At 48.8% G+C, this 23958-nt stretch overlaps 1 protein-coding gene and 1 long non-coding RNA gene across 2 annotated transcripts in view; one reads left to right on the forward strand and one right to left on the reverse strand.

Annotated features, from left to right (window-relative positions):
• The window catches only part of LOC119433607 (dihydropyrimidinase), a 55852-nt gene that overhangs the window by 31427 nt on the left and 467 nt on the right, over window positions 1-23958 (reverse strand). The window lies entirely within an intron of this gene.
• LOC125941576 (uncharacterized) overlaps window positions 1-23958 on the forward strand; it is a 57275-nt gene that overhangs the window by 29697 nt on the left and 3620 nt on the right. Inside the window, exon 3 of the long non-coding RNA XR_007464454.1 lies at window positions 2239-2299. This is a non-coding gene — a long non-coding RNA (uncharacterized LOC125941576). The remainder of the gene's footprint in view (window positions 1-2238; window positions 2300-23958) is intronic.

Consider the following 23958-nt stretch of genomic DNA (forward strand, 5'->3'; position numbering starts at 1 on the left):
GCTAGACCGCACAGTGGTTGACAGTGGTTGTCTGCAGTCATCGAGTGTGATCTATTCATGTTTGCTTGTACGCGCTGACACCTTGCTTGTTAATTCAGTTAGTAAGCGAATGTGTCAAAGTTTATACAGCCGATAAAACTACTACCCTTACTCCGTATAGCTCTCTAGTAGTAAATTTGCTATCGCAATTGGTGCTTCGCCTTTCGGGCGGAACTGTGATTTTTTTTTTTCTTGCCCCCAATGGGCCGGCACAGCCGCGGATGCGTAGACAGCGCGTTACTCTGGCGCCGTCTCATAACGATCGTCGCCCGTCTTGCGCGGCACTACGCTTCTCACGCTGCGCGCCGCGGTCGCTTTCATCTTTCGCTGTGCTCGTTCGGTCGATTACGCCGAGGGACGACTCCGACGCCCGCCGCCGGCATGGGCGCCTAAGAGCTGGGCTCTGAAAAGGCAAATTTTCGCAATGCTTAATTTGCATGGTACGTACATGGTAGGCAACACAGCGCTGCACAAAGAAATGCAAAGAACATACAGACGCCTACAATTCTGTCTAGAGCTGTGAAGCGGTAAGCTGCGATGCAAAAAAAAAAAAAAAATATTGCCCATTACTGGCCGGTTCGAGATAATGCCTGCGAGCAGAGGAAGGCACAAGGGCACGCGAAATTCCAGTTGCTGTGTTCTGCTCAGCAGCGCAGCACGCGAGCTCTCTGACAGATGTGTACGGCCGTCTGTATGTTCTTTGTCCGTGTGTCTGTGTGCGTGATCAACGACAATTTGACTATTGCCTACGAAAACAATACCTGCGCAGAAGTATGCAAATCCGAGCAACTCATACATCAAAGACAGCGAAGTTGTATAAGGTTAGTGTGTGTGCGTGCGTGTGTTTATTGTTTGTCTGAGGGAACTTTAATTATTGTCGCCCCTGTCCTTGAGCCGTGCTTGCACTGTGACGCCACCAAAAATGGGTCTTTATATCCGCGTGACTGACTATGCCTCCGCGTGTTTGAGACACAGGAGTATTACCGAACAGGCTGCATAAATATTTCTCAAATTGGGCGACAGCACAAACGTAGTAATTTATTCAGTGCGCGCAAATCTGTAAACTACGTTAAATATCGTGAACAAAAGAACATTTTCTAGTGGAAATAATGAAAATTAACATATGAGCGTAAGAAAAAAAGCTATCTCCATAGTACGTTAGCAACGAAGCACGTGTCCAATTAGAAGCAGGTGCTCTACGTATACTGCCAACAAGTCCTCAGGGGAGTGGTTGAACGATCACAACACAGGATAATCACTGTACAAAAAAAGGGGGAGGATGCTTCAATTCCCGCTCTGAAGGTCGTTGGCCAGCGAACCTGTGGTATCACCTGATCCGATAGACCAATGTGACGTAGCCTTGAACTGAGTGCTGCCGGGCCTGAGCACGAGGCCGTTGTGCATACCGAGTACTGACGTTGCTGTTCCCGTCACCGCTCATGTTCACGCTGCTCTTCGGGAGTACTAACTATGCGTGACCTTTCCATAGCACCATCACAACACAAACGAAATAGGTTCAAAACATATGAAAAAGCAGTGACGTCATTCCCAGCTTCGTATGATATACAGTTGTCACTTCACGGCAACTGCAGCTTATGCAACCGTAAACTTTACCGGGAAACGCTTGCGGCGAACGCTATGCACGATGACGAGCTTTCCCGTTTTTTTTTCTTTCCCCCGCACGGCCGGCGCTGCCGCGTATGCGCGGAGGCGAGCGCCACCTGGTGGTGCTGTAACGTACCCACTGGCGCACGCGGGGCGCTCCTCCGCTGCGATTGGTTCTGTCGATGGAGACGAAGAAATACCGGGATCCTAGTCACATACAGCTTCGCTGTAAAAGCTATCCCTCATAGTAAGATAACGGAGTACGTGTCAATTGGAAGCAGACACTATGTACCACCAACAAGTCTTCAGGTGCGTGGCTGAACGATCACAACACCGGATAATTACTGTACAAAAAATCGAAGACTATGGCCTCTGAGATCGGTAAGCGGGGCGATCCCGGAGGCCATTGGTGATACCCATGCGGAACGTGTTTAGGCATAATACACTGCTTGCTCGCAATGCCACAGCTGCTGTGTGAAAATCCCTTTACACTTCATTCTACCCGCTGCGTATTGTTTCTCGCGTTTGCCGTGCTGTTATAGATTCATTTCCATCTGTGCATCGCGTTTCAATACCCGGGGATATTCTGTGCAGCGCGCGGGACGCGGCGAAGCAAGAACGGAGTCCGTGGCTACGAAGCAAGCTGCTATCAAGTGTGAGTACAGCAATATCCTTAACACTACTTGACTTCCCTAAGGTTTCAGGCAGGTCGTATATAAGCTGCCGACATGACACGTACGCGCTGCATTGTACTTCGTTGCGTATCTCTTGCAAATCGTATACGTTTTCCAGTGCACTAATCGGGCGATCCGGTCTCACCTATTAGTGGAGACTGAAAGTTTTCTTGCGCGCTGGAGAAGTATGCGCAATAGCAAAACCAGGCAAGCGTCAATTTTGCAGTTTGGTTTGCTTTGGCGCCTATAAGTACGGCTCAACACACTACGGGGATTGGCCATGAATCGTGACCGCTAGAGCCATGCGCTAAGAATGTTTGGCTGGGTGTCAGCTCTTTTTTTCTTCTCTGTTGATTTATCTCTTGAGTTGTGTTTTCGTCCTGATATTCATGACACGTGTTGTCCCCCCCCCCCCCCCCCCTATTGCATATTTCAAATTAACTTCAGCACGCTTAGAGCCATCGTTTTTCACTCAAAGGTCTTCAGAGGCCATTTAAATGTTGCAGTTGCCGCGGAAGCCCCGGGAGACGCACGCGGCATCACTTTACAACATACCGTCACCTTGGGCTTGCCTAAGCCATGTTTTGAGAACTGAAAACGACAGTTCTGTTGACAAACAAACAAAGATGTGTGTTCCGTCTTTCACAAACGTCGGTTCGCGCGCATGTCACGAACGTATTCGCAGAAAACATCAAAGACAATTTAAGAAGTCTACGGAGAGAGAAAGAAAGAAATAAACAAAGAAAGGGAAGGAGGCCCCAAGTTAAATTTTTGGAGTCGAGCGCTCAAAGAGGCAGTCGCACACGAACTTTCTCGCGGCTGCTCACGATCGTCCGTGACGTCACGGAACTCCAGGACGGCTCGTCACGCATGCGCAGTGGCGGCGAACCCAATGTCAAGGCACCCGGGCAGACACGCTTACATCATTTCGACCTAACGACGTCGTCACGTTCCGCACTCGGTGCCGCAGCGCTATGAAGTTCAGCCGCGCGGAAGCGCGGTTTCTTTGAAAGGTTGCTCGCCGGTCTGTTTCGCGTCATCATGACGCTGCGTACGGTCGTTCACAGGCCGCGCCGTTAATTGCGTGCACTGCGCACATAGCTTGCGCTACGAGAGAGAACCCGACGTGTCAGGGAAGCTTTTTTGGACCCCAACCGTATGAGAAAAGGCCTGAGATCGGAAAATTTTGTCAATTACGATAATAGAGCCGGCGGTTCTTTTATCGCACTGCTCAAAATTCACAAATAAACACAAACAGACCTCGGAGGCCATGACTTGCGATAGCAAGTTCAGGTTCGTTGCACACCGTGCCCCTTATGTATACTCACCGTTAGAGAGCCGTATGCAGTAACGCTAGTCACCGTCGTAGTTAACCCGAACGTGCCTTATTTGCCATTTTGCTTCCTGTGCGGAAGCGCTGCTGGTGATTTCTGGTTGGCGGGCGCAGAATCTTTATTGCGTCCTCCTTCCAAAGCATTCGATGTTTTCTTACAGTCCGTGTTTACTAAATGTGGCCGCCATAGATGCGTCTTCATTGTTCGGATCAAGTCTGATGGCGGTAGTACGTGCTCTCACTCATCGATTACCGCTTGAGGTGACACGGTGACGAGCTTTGCGCTGTAGTATGTACTGCGTGCCTCGGTTAAGAATCTGCGCCTGCTGCGGCGCGACATTGTGGCGCCATCTAGCATTCACTCGGCGGATGATGGCACTTTGGCGCCTTTTCCCCCATTTCCTCTCCGTTTTTTTGTTTTTAGCGTACTTAGACATAGGACATACAAGAGGCTTCAAACAAGTTAACACAAGCACATGTAAAGACGAAGTACTGAACTTGCTACCGGGAGGAGGATTTTGCGGGATTATACACATGACACGAAACGCTTCAGACGAGAGGCTTCACGAACGTGTGCGAACACTAACTTGCCATCGCAAGCAGAAAAATTTTACTCAAACCCCGTTTCTTTTTCCTTTGCCTGGAACTACGTGTGATGGTACTTTCGGCATCGTGACCTCAACTAGATCATTGGCTACCAGGCCGTCAGCTCATGTAACCCCTGTACGAATCATGTTTTTACAATATAGTTCACGGTTAAAGAAACGCCTAATTAGTATTCACGCCAACATAACATCTCTTTAAAGGGATGCCAAAGAGAAACGGTGATAAAGTATTCCTTTAGAACTAAATTCTAGTTGATTTGACGGGAAAACGTTGATTACTAGAAACGAAAATAAAGGCCAAACGGCCATTTCTTTTAATTTCGTGCTAAAGGATTAGCGCCGGTACGTCAATGTGACGCCATGTTTAATATTTTCTCGTATTTGGGCCGTTATGTTGAACTAACGTTCTGGAAACTTGCTAAGTTTGGTTTCGGGTACCTTTAGAATACAGTGTAGTCCTTGGCCGATGAACAGTTAAACCAGACGTAAGCGGGCGCTCGCAAAATCCATGACGTCACAGCAATCCGTCGCGGGTAGGGTGCTTTGATGCGCGCACCCGCGCGCATCAAGGGACCCTATAGCGCGTGAAATTCAAGGCGACGTAGCCACCAGTCTTGTTCTTGCGTGTTTTCTGGCTTACCAAGCGTCCTTTCATAGTCAGATTGAGTTTCTCGATATTCTAGAGGCATATTTTACGAATACAGCTCACCTTAGTTTTCTTCTGTTTAGTGTCCCTTTAACTTCATGAGGAAAAATGTGCATTTTGTGACTTATTAGGCTTATATTCCTTGGTAAAAAAATCTCCAGGCCCTCTTATTAAAACTCAGCTGTAATACTTATTAGGCGTTTATTCCTCGTAGCCTTACCCGGGCTGAGGAAGTGTCTTTTCATAGGCTTCTGACGGGAGCGGCCCTTACGCCATCCGTTACCTGGGCTCGGGGATCGAGAAAAGTAAGTCGACCGAGGAACGTTTCCCCATGTGCTCGGCTCTCTTGGCAACGTCAGATGCTCTACACCTGCTTTGGCACTGCCCCGGAAAGTAGGCGATCAGACTTTATTGTCTGTTTAGAAAGGCTGGAATGAAGCCAGACGTTTCTGAAAGCTACATCAGTTGGGTGACGGACAATTAAGATTGCAGAAAACGTCGCTGTAAGTTCCTGCACGATGCAGCGTTACAAGCTTTTATTCGGTTTTAGTTAATTATCCAAATGCCCTGCGGCAAATCCTGCCCCCCCCCCCCCCCCCAAAAAAAAAAAAAAAAAAAAAAAACTAGAAGAAAAGAAGAAAGGAAGTGTTTTTTAACACTGCACCACACTGTATACGTACATGAGCTACACAGCTTGCGAAGCTCATCGTGACTATAGACAGCGCTGACGATCAGCAAAGTTTCCAAGTACAGATCGAGCACAAGTAATAAGTATAGAGTTCGCAAGTACGGTACTAACGGGGAACGCTAGAGCTCGCACTGCACCCAACTTCAACCCCGGAGTTTGCCGGCTCGCCGACAATGGCTCACGAAGAATAGCGATCCCGGAAGCCCTACAAGTGAGTGGGAGGGAGGGAGGCTTCGGTCGGGTAAACAAACTCGCGTGACCCCCCTATCTTCGCGTCGTACACAGTTTCGGCTTTCTCCTCTCTCGGCGTCCAGGGCTTCTCTCTCGTCGTTCGTGCAGTACGTCTCGTTTGTCTGACTTCTTCCTCCGCGTATGCAGCACAGACCGAGCGAGCGTACACAGTATAGTACTCTCGCTCGCACGGATTCCGCGTCTTCGTGCGGTTACGTTCACTTAAACAGACGCTAAAGCCTATAGCAGGAAATCAGTTCAATAGAAATCAGTCTTAGCACGCATTTCTTTAAAGCTTGCCCTGAAGTTATTAGCGGCAGCAGACTTAGAACACTTAAAGTCTGACAACCAACACAGTGTCTAGATCACAATGACTTTTTCAGCTGTTGCCTGTTTCGCCTGCCTCTCTGAATGAACTTACTCCAATCAGGTATTCCTCCTATTGCATACTTTAACCATCAGAGGTCTTCCAACGGAAGGATTGACGAGCGAATATTTTCGCCACTAAATGTAATTTTTCGTAAAGTGTCTCCCAAAATTCGTAAAACGAGCCCAATTAGGTAAGCTTTAGGAATAATTCGTGAGAGTTGGCAGGTATGCTAGCTATCACTGTCACGCCATATGCGTCTTGGTTGTGCTAGCGCCAAAAAAAAAAAAAAAAGAAGAAGAAGAAGAATAAATACGCGCCCGGTATGTGATTAAATCAGCTGGTAGTTGGCGCTTTCTGCGCGTGTGTATTTCCCTTCACACGTCTCTTCTTGCGCCCCCAAAACAACAGACACCAACTTGCCCCGAAAACTTTTGTGACCGACTGTATGTGGCACGAATAACACACGGGCGATATAACGCGCACACACATGCACACACACACACACGCCCCCACAATGGGGCTTCCGGGCAACGCGATGGCGGTGCTGTCGTAATGGCTCCCCCCCTCCTCCTCTTCTTCAAGGGCGATGGAGGCTGAGTGATGCGCAGTCAGTCGCGACGGCGAGCTGCAGTTCCGCCACGACCGCAAGCGCGCCTTCCAGCGATTCGGCGAGAAACGCTCAGAGCGGCGTCGTGTGGCACGTGTACTGGGGAGGGGACGCTATCATCAGTCCCGCTTAATTGCATGCAGCAGCCCTTGCCAACGCACCGTGCGAGATCTCTTCCATGCGGCCGTTACCGCCCGTACTGACGAGGCAGGTTTGCGAAAAGTGCTTCAGAGCCTGAACGCTTTTTTTTTTTATATCACTTGATGTCATCATTTCATCACTGAACGAATTATTGCTTGTGGAGAAAAGCTGGCGACGCAGTGGTTGCTGGCACTTTTTTCATTTTGCCCAAGTAAATCAGTCCAAGCCACGTAAGGGGGTGTGGCCTCAAATACAGTGCCACTATCTTGGGTATTCCCATATTTATGCACCATCTTGGGAATTCTCTGCCTTCGCGCCACCGATAATTAAGCCGTCTGTTGCTTTGCTTCATACGTGTCCCGTAATGTTTTGTGGCCGGCCGTATGTGCGCTGCCCCTAAAGAGCTTAGAAGTCATATCAAATCAATTCAACCCATAACTTAGTTTGTAAGATCTATCCACAATCTAGGGTTGGGTTCTATGACTTCGGTTGGGCTCTCAAGATCTACTACAATCTTGTCAAAATCTACCAATAGTTTTGCGTTGGATTCTCAAGTTCTACGCATAGTCTTTCGTTGGGTTCGCAAGTTCTACCCACAGTCTTTCGTTGGGCTCTCAAGTTCTACCCACAGTCTTTCGTTGGGCTCTCAAGTAGAGCACTGCACGGGCCGATTTTTTCAGCCCGGGCCCGGCCCGGGCCCGTTTTTACGTTGGGCGGCCCGCCCGAGCCCGATCAAAACTTTTATGGCGAGACATGGGCCCGGCCCGGGCCCGGAAATAATCTACGTTACCCGCCCGGCCCGGCCCGCCACCCCTTTACCTTAGGCCCGAGCCCGGCCCGAGCGCAACACGAAACCGGCCCGAACCCGGCCCGAGACCGAAAAATAATGTTTTTCATAGTTGAGACGCCCGAAAATAACTCGCTGCACGTTACATGCACACCACCACAAAGCCCGAGCCCGGCCCGGGCCCGCGTCAAAAAAACCGAGCCCGGCCCGGGTCAAAAAGCACACGCCGTGCCCGAGCCCGGCCCGAGCCCGTGAAAAAACTGTTCTACCCGGCCCGGCCCACGGGCCGGGCCGGGCTCGGGCTTTCGGGTAAGCCCGAGCCCGTGCAGTGCTCTACTCTCAAGTTCTACCCACAGTCTTTCGTTGGGCTCTCAAGTTCTACCCACAGTCTTGTGTTGGGCTCTCAAGTTTTACCCACAGTCTTGTGTTGGGCTCTCAAGTTCTACCCACAGTCTTGTGTTGGGCTCTCAAGTTCTACCCACAGTCTTTCGTTGGGCTCTCAAGTTTTACCCACAGTCTTGTGTTGGGCTCTCAAGTTCTACCCACAGTCTTGTGTTGGGCTCTCAAGTTCTACCCACAGTCTTGTGTTCTGAAGATCTACCCATTATCTTGCGTTTTCTAGATAGTGGGTAAATTTGTTTTAAAATTTTCAGCTTTAGTTCCTTTGGTCACTCAATCCGCAATGTCACTTGGGTTACCCATGGTCATCGGTAGATGGGAGGATATTAGCCACGGTATCTCCATGGCGGATTACCGCACGCGTAACGCGGAAGACGTGTGTTCGGCTCCCACCTTTGGCGAGCTGTCTTTTCGTCCGCTTTCATTTCAATTTACCTTATTTCGACATATATATATATATATATATATATATATATATATATATGTATAACAGGCAAGATGAAGTTTTAGTTCGAGAGCTCCTATCCAAAAATGCGGAGACGGAGAAATCGTTTCTTTTTCTGCATCCAGAGCACTGAATTCGATGAGTCTTGTATGTAAAAGGACATGTATATATAATGATAACCTAGTGACTGTAGGAAGATTCGTCATTAAATCCGTATTTTTTTTACAAAAAATTCTTGGATTGCTAAAATCAAGAACGAAATTTATCTCGAACTCGTCAGGAAACGTCGATACCAAAATTTTGTAAGTTGCGCATATCAGGACACCTAAGATGACCGAAATTAATGTATTATAGAGCGTTGTTCTCATACCAATAATTTGTGAGTAGGAAGTGTGCACAACCCTCGTAAACACTAACAGTTCCACGTACGCTATACACTCCTATATCAAATTTGTCATCAAATCTCTGGCCACGTACGGACAGTACTTACATTTGTAGAAAAACAAAAACGAAATGTAATTGGAGTTAATACTAAATTAGTATGGCAGTTATTTAGCAGTTGTTTAGCAAACCGTGCATCGGTGCGCAGTTACCGTCAGTTACCCGTGCAATTACCCGTCATCCGCTAGCCATAAGTGGCGCTGGCTAACACTCCTAGGGTTACATCTTGTATACGTATACACACATACATAAATGCCCCAGAATGTGGACGTGGGAACAGCCGCCGCCGCCATAGAGCAATCGGTAGTGCAACGCACGCGTAATGGCTGAGGTCGTGGGTTCGGCTCACACCGGCGGCAAGTTGTTCTTTCGCTCACCTTAATTTCCCTGTAGCTCACTATTTCCTACACTACAAATAACAGTACAAACAACTTCCCGTACGCTTTCCTTGGCTTCATTATCTGTTGACTTCAAGTATGCTGGCAACTCGGGCCCCCATTTTGTCGTTCCGTTCACCAATCAGAATTTTGAGGTATCAAACTATCGCGTGCGATACACGTTGGGCATTTACAGAGTTGTGTGGAAGCGCGGCTCTTCAGGCAACGCCTTTTCACGGCACTGCACGCAACTGCGGTAGCCGTGACGTAACACGCTTGCGAGACGATCTCGCCGGCTGAGCGGCAGCAGCAGCAGAAAGAGAGAGAGAGAGAGAGAGAGCGCGTAGATTAAAAGGGAGTGCCGCCCTCTTGTACATAGCATAGCAGCCCTCTTGCAACGCTAAGATGGGCCTGTCTCCCTTCTCGGAAGATCCACGCCGCGTACATAAATGGAGCTCTCTCTCTCTCTCTCGTCGACAACGTGTATGTATATATATACGCACATAGATAGCCAGGAGCACGTGATCTGATGGGCGGCAGTTAAGGGCCCTCTTAATTTGGTACAAGCGGCGTCCGTATATATACAGCCGACTGCAAAAACATTTAGGAACACGGAAGCAGTGCGGATAGTTTTCGCTGGCGGCTGCGCTTGGCAAGTCTCTGGAAGTTGGAAGTGCAGCGCGGGGGATGACCAATGGGAAGAACTTGGAACGGCTGCCAGAAGACCTGGACGTGCGATGGTAGTTTCGGTCTTGGAATGTTTTGTTGCTGCTTCAAAACATGGCCCGTACCCGCGAGGCGGATTGGTTACACTGGATTGTTTGCAAAGTACGCCCAACAATATATCAAAAGGGGGTAAAGGCAAACATTGGAAACGAAGCATTGGGCAACTAAATGATAACACAAGTTTTGAGAGGGCCTATACATAAACTTAGGAAAAAAAGAAAATTGCCTCTGGGTTGGAGATGATTCTTCTGATTATTATTAATGTCTTCATTATATCTTTTCTGAGAACATTCGCTCTGCGCAGAGGCTAATGAGAAAGAAAAGAAAGACCGGGTGACGGCTGAACTCTGAAAGTAATGTTTGCATAAAGCTGGTGACACTGGTGACACATTATTGCCTTACAGTTGTTAGGGTATTGTCTGATACCCCGGTCACACGGGGATACTTTCGATCGCGATCGAGCCCGATCGGGATTGAATTTCACGATTCGGCTTCGTTGCAGAAGCTGCGGCAGAGGGGCCAACAATCACGGTTGAGAATTTCGATCCCGATCGGCCTGGATCGCGATCCAAAGTGGATCCCTTGCGGCTAGTTATTAATATTTTCCACGTGATAATTGAAGTTGTTGCATTAACTGCCACTGAAATTGTTTACACATTATAAGCAAGCGAGAGAAGTATAAGAGCAAGAAAACAATTGTATTTATAACAAAATTCGATGTCATCCGTGGAACGAGCGAAGTCACGGATGCCGGAGTAAGGCTTGAGGCGAACTGTGTCCTAGTGTCTTCGAAACGAGCAAAGAACGCCGTGACAGTAATAGTAGCGCATAATGGGGATTACTATCTGCCAGCACCATGTGCCACGCAGACTTCTTGCTGACTACTACTTTCAGTGTGTCTGCAGCACTCACCAGGCTCGACTCGGTTCGGCAATGAAACACTCTAAGACAAGGTTGAAGCAGGGGCAGCAATAAAAGAATGGAGGAGGGTAGCAAGGAATGAAGCGAGGAATGGAGAAGGAAGGAATCAGAAGAAATGAAGGCAGCACGATAGGAGGGAAAGAAGCGACGCAGGAAGGAAAGAATCACCAAGGAATGGAAAGAAAGGAATCAAATAATGACGGAATAAGGAGGCTATGTTTGGCGAGACACAATAGGGAAGAGCGACTTCGGACTTCGCAACTAAATTTTGCACTCGTAGTCGATAGCAGGTCGTTAAAAAGTACTCAGGGAAGAAGAAGGGGATTAAAAAAGAAAGTTGCAATATACGACTTCCCGATTAAGTGGACCGCGAAATTTTCCGGCCATATATATGGCACGCGCGGATGAGAAATTCGCTCGCGAAGCGGACGGAGTAGCAAATTGCAGGGAGTTCATGCCCGCGGCGATTGAATCGCGTGTGCGAGAAAAAAAAAAAAAACCCCATAAAAGATGGAGGATGAAGACAGACACGATAATTTTTACCATATACCATGATATATTCTATACTACTATAATTCTCGTACCAAATTCGTAATATCCAAAGTTTTTACTTTCCCCCTTTGCTTTCCCCTGAGTATTTTCTTCTCTTGAAGCTAAGTTTTCTTTGCCAACTTGGCACGCTTTGCAGGTGGCTATAGGCAAAGGTTTGGATTGCATGATATTAAAGTTGTGGCCTTCGCGGCGGACAATCATAAACATTGCACGAGGCTGCACGCTACGTAGAATGAAAAGTAAACTCAAGTTGTAGTTGTGTGAGATTTAATATGCGCCGCTTCACCTGGATTCCAGCGTGTGCGTGCGTTGGATTTGCATAATTTATTGCTCTGTCAAGGTTGACTTACTGATTTTTTTTTTTTTTTTTGCCCGCCGCCGGTAGCTTAGTGGCTTTTCCCTTCGTCGCTGTTGACACCCTGGCCCAGAGACACACATCGCCTTCCTCTGGAACTGGCGCCAGGTCAAGTGCCGTTTGGCAGTCGTTCCGTGGCCGTCACAACTAACGCGGGTCACGTGGCACAGGGCGAGACCGCGTCGCACGGTCGCCAAGTGCCGATGGCAGAAGCGGCGAGCCAATAATAGGGCGGCTAATAACGGCACTCCCGAGAACGCCACGGAAACCCAATTTCTCGAGCCCCCATGCCGGCATTCGGTCTACATGCACTAGTGCAACTCATTGTTGCGTATAGGCTAGAACCACGCCTTGGGTTCTCAGAAGAACCGTTCGAAAGAAAGAAAAGAAAGTTAAGGTTAATTGGTAGCGTTTAGGGGCAAGCGTAGCTCTTGTTCTGTTTTTTTTTTAAATTAATTTATTTTTTGATGTCAGTGAAACAAGGAAAGACCAGAACAAAAACAAAATAGGCATGCATGCTTCTGAAGGCTTCCAACTTGAACTTACTTTCCTTTGTCGCGGCTGCCGTACCGAAGTGGTAGACCGGAGCGCGTGGCACATCGTCACGAGACGATATATTGACCTCACAACGAGTTCGTGATGCATCATGACCTCGTCGTCATGACGAAGAGGTCATGAATGCTTGGCCGAAGGCTCGAGTGAGTCGCGCGTATACGTACTTGTGAAAAGCCAAGTTGGCGGAGCGCAGCTACGGATAGCCTCGTACGGCCAGCGTTTTTTTTTTTTTTTTTTTTTTTCCTGCAGCGGTTTATATATATATATACGTTCAGGCACCTTGCAGCAGCCAGGAGCTGTTGTAAGGCGTTCTCCGTTGTCACTGGAGACCGGAAGTTTAGGCAAAATGCCCATTTCTTCCTTACGTCCTTATCGGGCCTATTCAATATATAAGTACGGAACTGTGGGCCTAGAAACGCGTGAGTGGCACTTTTTATTGTGCCTATAAATGCATATCTCGACTTTGGTGCCTATTATGGATTTTCTGAGCCTACGAATGCCTCCTTCCGTGTTTTGTTTGAGCCTTACTCTGTTTATAATGCTATCATCCACTGGCGAACTTGGCTGAAGGCAGCCGACTGTTACCATGCGCATACTACGAAGTCTGTTTCAGTAGCTTCGCCGTATACGAGAGCATCGCTGTGAGAAGGGCTCAAGCTACGCTACGTGACACTTGAAGGTGACTTCGCGTACTTTGCGCCCACTCCACGTCTCTTAGCCGACGTCGCCGAGATACTCGAATGATGGGGCGCAACACTGAAGCGCAATTAAGCAGGTTCGTCTGCGCATAAATTCTACTGCGCTTGTTATTTTCGGACATCTCTCTTATACCAAGTGGAAAAGGCGGCGACGAAAACTGGCAACGTTTTGAATATCATCAAACAAGTAAATCAGCTATAGCCGACACCAGCCGGACATGGACTCTTTCCCTTTGCTCGGGCAAATATTTATCGATTAACTAAAACGTTGTTCAATCAAGTGTAAAGCTGATTTGAAACAGCCTGGCAGGCCGCTGTCAAGCATGCAGCTGCAAGCATTTTAGCCTATTAGACCCCAGCGGCTGCCCAAAACCGACTGACGCAGATAGTATATTACGAGACAGACAAGGCACGTGGCGCGCAGCGTCGACTTGTGTGCACTGATAAACTGCGCGGCCAATGCCTGCCGGTCCTTAGAAGAGGCAACGCCGCTTTGGTGGCACTTCGGTTGGCGGTTTTTCGGAGAGGTGCTACAACGCTCGCAAGATATGGCGAACCGATACACACGTTACAGCGCAGCGAAAGGCTGAAAGAACGCAGGCAGCTGCAGCCACGACTTTTGTTGGCTCGGAGGGTGAAGCCTTCCGTCGCGAGTACGCGGCTTCAGAGATCACGTGTTCTGTCGTGCATGCCTACGCAATCGTGACGCGCTAGTACCACGTGACGAATTAGCATTACGTGCGCACTTCCAGAGGGGACTGCGGCGCTAATGCGTGACTGTCCCGCTGCATCCTAAAAAAAGCAGCGTGGTCCGACACAAAGCTTAAACGCCGATAAGCGAATACGATCGCGCGAATGTGAATGCGGAAGTAGTCAGAACACACGCCGCGTAGCGTAAGGTTGAGCTTCTACCTGGTGCTCGGATTGGATTACAGTGTATTATAGAGTGGACCGTGCGCGAACGGAATGTACGCAACGTACATGCCGACAAACAGACGTAAACTTAAATAGAGTTGCAATTAACACTTTGCGATTTCAGAGTAACGCACAAATCTGCGAAGATAAGTTACATTGTCTCGCAAGAACGACAAATACTGCCGAGGGTTTGAGTTAATACTCAAAGTCTTTATTGGCCGAACTTGTTCCAAACAAAGCAAGCAAGACACTCAAATCACAACGACATAGCGGCGAGCACGGTCCTCGAAAATAAACTCACGGATGAAGTTTGTCCGCCAAGACGACCGTCGCGTGACCTATGACTCTTGGCTTTCTCCAGGGAGCGGCCCCCACGATGCAATCTAGCAACGTCTCAAAGCGATAACGAGGGGTGAGAGAGAGTAGGAAGGAAAGGCAGGGAGGTTAAGCAGACTTAGTTCAGTTTGCTACCCTACACGTGGGGAGGGGTATGGGGGAGTGAAAGAGAGAGAGAAGACACGAGTCTTGATCGTACGTTCACGTGCACTAAGCTAGGTGCAGCATGTCTACAGCCGGGCAATCCAGTCTGTTGACTTCAGGTACTGAATAAGAGCTCGAATGACTTTCTGGGCTGATGAGCACGATGTCACGAGGAAATAACAGGAGAAACTGGCACGTGACGCTTGCTTCAAACGTCTCAAAGAGCTAGTCGGCTTTGGAATGTGAGCATTAGGCATACCACCTGGTTTTCATGATATTGTAACTGGTTCCTGTATATAGACTATTTGATTCATTGTAACAAAGACTATGCAAAAAATGCGATCGTGGCCTAGTGGTTTGATCATTCGGCTCATGTGATCGAATACAGAGGTTCGATTTCACCGTCGGTCATGCATTTTTTTATATTACAGAGGTCCAAAGTGTGGCGAGACAGTGCCTACCTACCTATTCCGACCTGCTGCAACGTGCCTGGAATGAGGCAAAGAATGATTTGCATTCATGTTTGTGTAAGCTACCAGTCGGTAATGGCAACCGACTTGAAATCAGAACGGCCGTGAGCTGACATCGGGTTTCCGGAGGATGTAACGTTTTCGGGCGTCTATGGTCGCACAAACGGCTTCGCTGTAACACGGTCGGAACGGAGCAACGAAAGGCGTGCCGGCATCTCTCGAAGAAGACAAAGTCAAAGTGGCACCATGGGCACGAATGCGTGCACCGCGTGCATGCCCCGATGCGGCTTCCAATCACTCGCTGGCTGGATCTTCGGATGCGCGGTCCGGGCGCGAGCTGCGCGTTCATCTGCTCGAGTTGAAATCGTTCCACGTCTGCCGCGTCGGAACCTGGCCGCCAGAATCATCGCTCCCGGAGCTTCGCCAATTCCACCCGCGGGCCTGGCGCACCTGCGGCTTCGAAAGATGTCGACCGTCGCTGCCCCGAAGCACGAAGGACAACTGGAAGTTCGATCCGGAGCTGTCGTTCGGTTCGACAAGCAGCGGTGCCAGCAGCAGCTCTCCATCAAACACGCAAGCAAACCTTCCGGAACTCTTCGCCCTTCTCACGATGCAGCACAAACCTGGCGAAGACGAGCGTCGGCCCGATGTTCCAGGAGACGCAATAGAAGCGTCCGGCTCCACGCGTTGCTGGCAAGGTGAGCTAGCAAGTTCAGTCGCGTCGCCGAGCGACACCTTGGAAGCTCGGAAGCCCGCGGCAAGGCGACTGCCTTCCTGGACCAGCGCCCAGGATTTCGAGTGCTGCGTGAGGACCTTATTCGTCTGATACCAGGAACCAGATGACGAAGAATGCGCGACAGTTCGTCCCTGGTCGTGGAAGAAGCCACTGCCGCGCCATGCGTGGCTTCTACCAACGACAGCGGACGCCAGCACGCGGTGGCTGGTGACGACGGATCTCGGCGCGCAGGTGCCAGTTCGTCGAATCGCAGTCTTTACGAGTATTTCGGGGATGAAGAGGAAGAAGATCACGGAAAGAGGCAATTATTCGCACAAATAAATATAGATAACGAAACCTGTCTGTTTTTGTTGTTTGCGGGTTTGTTTTGCTTGGAGAAGTGAAAGAACGCAACAGTCCAGAAGGAAGCTGGTTGCACCTCAATCGAATCTTTCAACAATCTAAATCCAAACAGTCGGCAGTTTGCACCGGTCTTTCTGCTTTATAGGTAGCTTATGTGCCCCTCTCTTTAATTTACTGTATACTGTATTTACTGTATATTGTAACAGGTCCGACGAACGTTTTTTGCCAACCAGCGCCCGCTTTGGAGGCGCGGCAGATGGGAGGGGCCCCCGCAGTGACGTCACGCTGTTTGCAAACAGGGAGAGGTCTACGATATATGCTCTCGTCACAATCTGCGCCGACCGTAGAGTGCCTAGAATTTACTTGCACATACCGACCGTGTGTTATGCAGCGAGGCGCCACGCATATCCGCCCGAAGGGACGACCTCGGCCCTGAAATAAAGGAAATCTCGCCGAGCGACCTTGAGTGCCGGTTCGGGCTTTGGCGCGCATGGGCTGCCTCTCGTTCGCAGCTGCGCTAAACTCGTGTAGAGTAGAGAAACCATGTTTCAGAGTACACGGTTGACTCAAACGTTTGACTGAAACGGTAGAGCAAGCGAACGTACGCGCCACCTGTGAACGATAAACGGACCAACATCGTCACGGTGGCGTTACAGTGGAGGAAGCGCTGCGCATTTATGGTTGACCCGTTCGCCCAGAGGTGGCGCTACAATCCTCAAGCCGCCGATTTTGGGTCCGGTTACGCTGTCGCCTGCTTTCGAAAGCATGTGCTCGGTAGGTATAGTTTTGAAAACGCTGTCGGCCGTATAAACTTTGCAGGGCAGCCCACTGGCGCGATCAATGCAGTAAAGGCGTTTAAAGGAAGTAATGTGGCAGAAGAACACCACCTGACACGCTGTTGAAGTACAGGCTGCACCTATCGCCAGACACATTTTTGTGATGTCCTGCCTTCGGAGGAAAAATGCCGTCCCATTTGCCGCAGCCGCTAGAGAACGTTGCGGCGATATTTAGCAACTTCCAGTGTGTGTCTGTATCTGCCGGTTCTCGAATGCTCCTGGCTGACAATGGCCGGATACAAGCAAGTGAACCTTTCGGGACTGCCATAGAGGACGTGTCACATTATAGCAATAATGATCGAGCCAAAAGAAGAAAAAGAAGATGCAAAGCAGACGCCATGCAATACGTGCCAAAAAGGTCACAAGGATCTACTTCTGCAACTACAGTACACAAAACATGCATACCGCACTGGATCGTCTGTCGGTATTGTATGGTATTCAGACTACCTACCATCCGTCTGTATTGTGTCAGCTGCGCAAGATTATGGGTAAAGAGAGCCGCAAGCGTTTGACTGACTGCCCTAAACCCTGCAGTATTTCCGCCCATTTATTAATTACATATACCTCACAGGCCGAACTCGGAGTATCGCGTGACGGGGGAGTGGGATACAAAGCGGGTTTGTGTTCTGAACAAATAATGAAAAATGATACGCTTTAACTAGGACAGAACTCACGCTTATTATCCGTAGTCATTATGCGATAATTATTACTACTGTGAAGCCCTTGACGGCCACTTTCCTTTTCAAGCCTTATTACATTTTTTTTTTCTAAAGGAGAAAGAATTCGCGCTGGCGGGAGAGGAGAAGAATACCGAGGCAAACTAGCGGGCACTGAAAAGGACGCTCCAAAGCTGTCTGCGTAGCCATGCGCGTCTGTGGCGAAGACCGGTTTTCGTCTCAATGCGCGCTGAGCTCAGCCACCCGAACTGACCGTAGGGGCAGCTGCCCACGCAAAAAGAAGCGGACGATGAAAAAAAGAAGCTAGAAAAAGACCCCAACAGTGCAGAAGTATAGAGAACCAATCATGAACGGGCAACCATAGAACACGTGTCCTGCTTGGACGTCTGCATCCATTAGCGTTGACAGAAGAAAAGAAGAAAGAAAAAATAAATAAGGAAAAGGGAAACGTAAGCGAAGTAAAATAAAGTTACACGAAACGGAAAAGAAATGATGAAGCGCCGAAGAACTCTTTTGAACGGACGCCAAACGCACAAACGTGCCAACTGGATGGGCGCGCATACGGCTATACGCTGGAAGAATTTCAAATGTCGTCTGGCCGCTAATGCGGCTTTCGTCTGCCCGTCTATTGCAGACATCATATCGCTCAGTTACCAAGGAAACGATATGCAGTACAAACGTGCCAGCTACTCTACACAGTGAACACACATGAAAATACAGCCACTTAGAGAGAGAGAGAGAGAGGAATAAAAGAACAGTTACCGTCATACTCTGGTTCTATGTGTCTTAGGCAGTGACGTTAACTATCTGTAAACGTTATTGTGTGTGCTGTTGCAAATTTTCTTGTTTTTTAATTGATACGTTTAAGGCGTAACTGTGTGATGCACGAATACGTTGTATTGTGTATCGTAATTTGCTTGCTTTCATTTTGCCGCTGTCGCGGCGTACCTGGATTTGAATATATGCACTTTGAACACTTGCTTCCGTGTTACGGTCTACTGGTCCCGAGGGGTCAAGCGTATTGTCTGGTAAACGAAAATGTGATTCTGATTTGTCTATATATTTTCGTGCGTGTGGCTTCAGGCGTTCTTGTGGTCTCTGCACATATGCGTAATCACTGCGAATTGTTGCATTTATAGCGCAATACATTGTTGGTCACATGATAAGTCCTGGCGCAGTCCTTCATAGCTAAATTTCAACTTCCAAATTGTCATCCCTTCGACCTTCTTGTCTGCTCATTTTAACCAGCCGATTCGTGAACAACAAGCGACAGGGCTGTGATGATTCCACAGAATGGGTGGTGTCCCAAGTCCACGCGACAGAGACGGTCGTCTCTGAGTAACAGAAACAGATCTCGAAGGCTATGTTTTTGCGGACTACATGCGCCGGAAGTAATTGCGGAGCCGGAAACACGTCTTGGCCGCCACTGTTTCAGAGCCTTGCTGCTTTTAAGCTTTTAACTCGTGGCACTACTGCATCTGATAAGTCTCTTAAAGAGATAAGATCTTCATGGTACGATTTTACGATACGAAGTACGGCTTGTACGGCGAACCAATAACAATGCAGATCGTCAGACACTGGCCTGTCCGATATTTTGTTTTGGTGGACTAACGAGTTGAAACGCGGAAAAAAAAACGCTTCACGAGAACAGCTTACAGTTTGTTTTGCATGCGAGAAGGCAATGTGAAATCGCTACACGTGAAACAACCCCACAAAAATTGGGTAGCAACGGTGACTAACAGCTGCTATTGAAATTTGTACGCTGCCTACTTTGTCTGAAACAACCTGTATTGTGGCACGGGTCATTATATTGGCTTTTCGCCAAACGATACACTTAATCAGTTGCGGCATTTTGCAGCGAGCAATTAGCGACAAAGCATTTAGTTCACTGCGTACACCCATTAACGTACCACACTTAACACGAGCAAGCGAGCGCTAGAAGGACTGCTGTTTGTCTGCGTAGTACACTGAACCCACAGGGAGACGTGTTTGCTTCAGGCGTGGTTGTGCGCCATTGTTCATAATCTGCGAGAGGGCTGAGCATTATCATTGCCTCATGACACATTGCGTCGTGGCAGAAGTGCTAAACTTTAACCCTTTCAGCCCTGGCGTCGTCAAATGACGACATGACTTAAAATCTGAATTTTCAGCATGAAAAAAGAACCTAAACTGCTTGTATTTTTCCCGCATCGTACTATTGAAAGTGCTAGTGCCCTCGCCATGGTTAGTCACGTGACTCTACGGAGCCGTGTCGAACGAGGAAGAAGAAATGACAACAACAAACATGGCAGACGCGCCGTCAGGTACGTGCACTTTTTTTCTTTTATAATTGAATAACCCCTGCGTAGTTTACGGTGCGGTTTTTTTTATAGTGTCTAAACAGATTGCAGAGAACACATGTACTTGAATAAGCGTCATTGCATGGAGATATTACTTGTAAGAAGATGTTTTTTTCCGTGTGCGGTTTTGACGACAACAGGGCTTTGTGGTTGTATATGGCGTGCCATCGGCTTGCCATTGCGTCTGATTTCAATGGGTGTTTTTTTTTTTCTTTTTTTCAGGCACGCCTGTACCGTTGTAAGAGGGTTGTAAGGGCAATGACGTGGCCGGTATCATGGTGGTGTCGAGGACATTGTGCGCGTACTGGCACGAAAGAGACCCCTGGAGAGAGCAGGAGGCCGGGGACGGTGCGGTAGCGCATCGGGTGGTCGACGAGACGGTATCGGGGCAAGTCGAGAGAGGAAGGCTTGTCTGATGGTGGCTGACGGGCACAGGACGAGATCCGGGTAGCGCTGGCGGTGGGACCGCAGGCAGTGATTCGCGCACCGTGCGGTCAGCCACTGGAAGAGGGTAGTACGACGGCTGTATGAGCCGTGCCGTCGTTCCTACTCAGAAGGGCGAAGGCGGCGAGCCGAGCGGCGGCTGCAACGACCAGCGTGGCAAGCTTCTGGAACGACACTGCGCGTGCCGAGCTTGCGCCTCGAGCACGCGCTGCGCTTCCTTATTTTTCACTTCTTTGACAGCCGGCGCCAAGGCACCGGCTGAGAGCGCCGACCAAAACGCCCAGCGTTGCGGTGTCGGTGGGCGCTACACCGTGTATACCAACAGATTCATTCTATTCCCGCCAGAACCTGCGTTCTAGGCATCTGGAAGAATGCACGGATGCAATTTTCCGTGAACTTGATAATGGAAACTTGTCTGATGTGGAGGGAGAAATCGACGGATCTTCAGACATCGGTGATGAGTTTGAGCAGCCTGAGCCAGGTATTTCACGTTATCAATGCATCAGTTGTGAACGCATGGCTGGAGTATAGAAGTGATGCAGCTGCACGAGGACTGATGCCTGGCAAGCAACTGGACTTACTGGACTTCACCCTCCATATTAGTGAAGCACTTGCACGAGCCGACAGCCGGCCAAAGGTGCAAAAGCGAGGAAGGCCGTCACTCTCCCCTCTGGTGACTTCGAAACAAGCAAGATATGCTGAAAATTGGCCTGTACAAGACGTCAGGTTTGATCAGGTGGGACACTGGCCTCTTCGTAGCGACAGCAGGGAACAGCGTTGTAAGCTTGAGGGATGCACAGGACAAACCCATATCATGTGCGAAAAATGTAACGTGCACCTGTGTCTTGCCAAGGCTCGAAACTGCTTCAGAGGCTTCCACATGAACAATTAGTGAAGTTTGTGTTTGCAATGATTGTGTTTTCCACCTCTGAATAAATTAGCTGTCACTGCGTTTCGCAACCACTGAGCCCTGATGTGCGGTTTTGACGACATGACTGTAAATCGGCAAATAATCACACAAATGACTTATTTTTTGCTCAGGCATGTTTCTAGAGTCCTTGTGGTGTAAAATATGCAAAGCAAAAAAATATATGCAAGAAATAGAAAATCCAGGGCTGAAAGGGTTAATTGAATTATGGGGCTGTACGTGCCAGACCCACGATCGGATTATGAAGCACGCCATAGTGGCGGACTCCGGATTAATTTCGACACCCTGGTCTTCTTTAACGTGCACCTAAATCTAAATGTACTAGCGTTTTTGTATTTCGCTCCCGTCGACATGTGGCTGCCACGGTCGTCAAGTTACTTGCATGGCGTTTATTTTTCAGAAATAGCAGAAGCGTACCGTACCGTACCTTCGGTTTGCCCGCAGCCGCCGTTTCCTTGCCTTCTCGGGTCATCTTTTCCCTCTCCCTCCCTGTATGGGAACTGCGAGAATACTCTACACTTCTACCTACGCCCCCCTCTGGACTTGCACGTTAGTATAAAGGTAAGCGCTGCCGTTTCTGAAATGCTTTCGAGGGGGGTCACGGATAATTACAGCTGTCAAGAGGCTAATGTGGCGACACCCAGGGAGCTCTGGAGGACATTGTGCCATGCCACGCGATGGAAAAGTCCAAACGAGCTCCTCGCCTCGACATTCCTGTCTGCCACGCTCCTACCGTGTATATGCAGTCTCTGAACCAACCCCCCGACGCAGCGTGTAAGGAATCAGCAGCAGCTGCAGTAGCGTAAAAGCCGAAGGAAGAGGCAGAGGGAGCTTCGCTTTAATAATATGAAAATTATTGCATATTATTATGGGCCTTGGACATACGTAGGACTGTATGTGAACCGAAGCTCTCGTGAAGCGGTTAATGAAACGATATACGTACAAATAAATGCGATGGGAGCAATTTTGTTTACTTTTATCATATTCAACGTGTAATCGCATGCAACGTTTATGGTTATGCATGGCATACTACACGAACACAGAACGCTGTCCGATTCCGAAAAGAGGTGCATCGCGCTACAAAATCGCACAAATAAAAGTGCGCATGCGTACGTAAAGGAATCGATAGGACTGGCTGACTCATCGCGACATTATCCGCCCGTCTCGCCAAAAGCACGCGAAGCTAGACGAGATTGAAATCAATAAGCCACGAAAGAGCCCCATAACCGTAGGTGAGTGTGTCTGCGCGTTCGCTATCAGACGAACGCCCGCACACACTCTTTGTGGAGCGATTGAACCGGTATCACTACACCGCGTCAATTAAGTCAATTACCCGATACGATGCCCGAGTCGGCTATTAATAGTGGAGCTGGCGCGGTCAACGCCCTCCGTGGACGGGACGCGCAGGTCTATTAACGGAAGTGGCGACGAAAGCTGCGTCGACAAATTGTCGCGCGCGCATGCCGAAAGTTACAAAACCGAGTGGAGGACGAGATTGCATACGAGTCAACGAAGTTCGTTGAGACTTTCTTCGTGACGTACTTTTTTTTTTCTTTTTTAATTCGTGTTCATGCACGTATGCACTCTTGGAAGCAGCAGAGCGCTATACCTGCGACAAATATTGGTCTCACACTGTGCAAAGAGAGAGAGACAAAAAAAAAAAAAAAAAAAGAAGAAAGAAATGGCAGAGTATTTTTCTGGCAGCCGGGAGAATTTTTGAAACGAATTTCTCCCAGCACTCACCTTCTATTGGCGCTCGGAAGTCACGTGACAAACTGCCGGGAAATACTGCCTGCAGGTGTTCCCTAACCTAACCTTCCAAGAGCCAATAGGAGATCAGTGCCGGGAAAGATGCGTTTCAGAAATTCTACCGCCTGCCCGGAGAAAAGACAATGCAAAAAAAATAAATAATAAAAAAAAATAAAAACAAAACAAAAGAGCAAAAGAACCACAAGGAAGTAGGCAATCTTGCCCCAACCACGACATGCACATCACAACAAACGTCGCATTTTAGCTTCCTAGTATTTACCGCGAACCGCCTAGCAGATCACAAGCTGTTTGCGGATAAATTGCGAACGACGCCACGCCGCCAACTATAAATACGTTCGTAATTCCCGCGTTTTTCTTTGCCGCCTCCTGTCAATCGGCCGTTGCAGGCGCGATGCGAATCGGTTTTTGAAGTTCCGCGTCGGCGCAGAGCGGCAAATCTCCGACCAAGGACGACTGGACTTCTTTTTTTTTTTTCTTTTCTTTACCTTATTTCGACGAGCCTATTTCTAAATGTTCTCGAGATAACGTCGCTTTCGAGACACCCCGAATGCGCCAACGACTTGATACTTGTTAAGTATTAGCAAGTCAGGCTTCAATGAATGAAAGCTTGCAGCCACATTACAGCTGCGCAAAGAAACTAGCGCGTTTCGCACAAGGTTATTCATGGAATCCATTATTTCCGGCACAAGCAGGAGCACGAGTTACGAGCGAGACTGCTACTACAAAACGGAGCGAGTGAAAGAAAACAAAAGGGAAGTTTCCGCAACGGTCAAGCGGGCGCCGAATCTATGTGGGAGCTTCGCTTCGACCGCAGCAGGTTAACGCC

Source organism: Dermacentor silvarum, chromosome 11, assembly GCF_013339745.2.
Source record: "Dermacentor silvarum isolate Dsil-2018 chromosome 11, BIME_Dsil_1.4, whole genome shotgun sequence".
Classification (NCBI taxonomy): domain Eukaryota; kingdom Metazoa; phylum Arthropoda; class Arachnida; order Ixodida; family Ixodidae; genus Dermacentor; species Dermacentor silvarum.